We start from the raw sequence: 2,399 nt of genomic DNA, 5'->3' as shown, positions 1-2,399 counted from the left end.
CGCGAGCCGGGCCTGGGGGAGGGGCGAAGCCACCGGTGTGCGGAACGTGGGGCGTGGTGTCGCGGTGCGGGAACTAGATCCCGGGACAGCGGAACGTGGGAGGGGGCGCGACCGGGGCCGGGGTGCTGAGCCCGGCCTGGAGGTGGGGGCCGAGAGCCGCGGGTGAGGGCTCTCGGGGAGCCGGCGGCCGGGGGCGGGGAGCGAGGGCCGGGTATCCGGGCACTGGATGGCGAGGGCACTGGGGCGCGGCGTCCCCTCCTCCTCCGACTCCTTCCTCCTCCCTCCGGCCCGCCTCGGGCCCCGCCTCTCCTCGCCGGGTCAGCCCTCCAGGCTCTGGCTCCCCGACCCTCCGGGTCCCCGCCGCCTGGAAGAACTGAAAGCACTGGGGCTCCTGCAACACGCCCAGACCGGCCTGCGTGGGGTGGTGATGAGTGCGGAGGTGACTCCACAGCCGGGCCCCTCCCGAGCTTAGAGCGCGATGGGGACTTCACCTCTCCCAGCCTCCTATTCCTCACATGTTAAGTTGGGGGAAGGGGCCGGACGGTAAAAATACCTCTGAGGATGGAGTAAGATGATGAAGGTGCCGGGCCTCCCACCCTTCAATTTCTGCCCTGCTCCGTCGCGCGACCTAAGACAGGACAGAAGGACGGAAGGGGGCGATTCTCCCGGACCGGACTCCCCGCTGCAGCCTTTCCGCAAGGGAGCCGGCAGCAGGCAGTGGTGGGCCCTGGGTTTCCCGTCCCTCTCCTCTTGCCCCAAAGGAGATCTGGTGCTTGAATGCCGAGCCTCATTAAAAAAGTAACTACTTTGGGGAAAGAAAAAATTTGAAAGGAGACAGAGAAAGCATTCTCTCCCCAAGGAAAAAGCCAGTAGGTACTGATCATAATTAATTCTAGCTTTTGGTCATTGGATACTAAAAAAGAAAGAAAGAAAAACGTTTATTATTTTTAAGTGAACCAACCCCCAAATAAGAAAAAGAAAAAGGCCGAAGCTGTCTAATTCAAACCCGGTGGTGTTATTGTTGGTTGTGCTTGCATTTTAAGACTTGACTTCTTTCTCTCCCTTCCTCGCTTACTTAAAAAAATCTAACCTTTCCAAAGCAAGACAACTCAAACATCCGGGGTTTAACTCACATCTTGACATTAACCTGAATCCAGATGGGATTGCAGAATAATTGTTAAAATGAAATTTTGGCTAGGACTTCCCTGGTAGCGCAGTGGTTAAGAATCCGCCTGCCAATGCAGGGGACACGGGTTCGATCCCTGGTCCAGGAAGATCCCACATGCCGCGGAGCAACTAAGCCCGTGTGCCACAACTACTAAGCGTGTGCTCTGGAGCCCGCGAGCCACAACTACTGAGCCCACACGCCGCAACTACTGAAGCCCGCGTGCCTAGAGCCCGTGCTCGGCAACGGGAGAGGCCACCACAATGAGAAGCCCACGCACCACCACAAAGAGTAGCCCCCGCTCGCCACAACTAGAGGAAGCCCGCACGCAGCAACGAAGACCCAACGCAGCCAAAAAATATAAATAAATAAATTTATTAAAAAAAAAAAAATGAAATTTTGGCTAAACTTTCCCTACCATAGACTTGAAATTTTACTATTTTACTATTTTATCACTTCAGGAGTAGGCATTGAAAGCTTAATGCCCAAGACAATGGAATAAACATGGGATTCAAGTCTATATCCATTTGTTTTATTATCAAGAGACTAAGGAAGTATTTGTAACTCTTTATTTTTTTTTTTTTTTACAGTTTTTTGATGTGCTGTCTTAACCATCCAGATGCAGGAGATGGGCCAAATACATTATTTGGTGTCATTTGGGTGTTCTGATTCCACAGATGTGTCTAGTTTGGAAGCTATTGATATACGTTTTCTTTTTAAGAAAACAAATCTCATCTTGAAACTCTTTAAACCTGGTAGAAGAACATTCACAGGGAAAAGAAATCTTTCTTGTACTAAGTTCAACTAAGTTTAATCATTTAAAGGAAAACATGTTTTACTACTGCCTAAGTAGAGTCTAGTCATGTGACTCATCGTTTAAATATATCCAGAGCTCCCTGTGTTCACCTCCCAGGGCAACTGATTTTTCTGACTGCTCTTGATTCCAACCCTGTTTCCGCAGACTTGTCTGGCTCACTCAGCTTCAGTGAGCGTAACTGCCAAAGCCTCTGTTCTTTCCACTCTGAGAGTGCATTTAAAATCAGCTACATTTGGGGACCTGGCTTCCATCTACTTGTGCTAAAAACCCAGATTGCTTTTATTAGAAGCTTCCCATGACAAGCAAACAACCTGAGTTTTGCCACATGACCAATGCCACCTAAGATCATCTCTAGAAATAAACAAGAATCTCTTTGTCCCAAAGGGTTGGCAAAGTCCCGGGAATATTGGGACCTTG

This window comes from Balaenoptera physalus (genome assembly GCF_965194825.1).
Source record: "Balaenoptera physalus genome assembly, chromosome: 15".
NCBI lineage: Eukaryota > Metazoa > Chordata > Mammalia > Artiodactyla > Balaenopteridae > Balaenoptera > Balaenoptera physalus.
The sequence above is the reverse complement of the archived record's forward strand: the minus strand, read 5'-3'. Positions refer to the sequence as shown.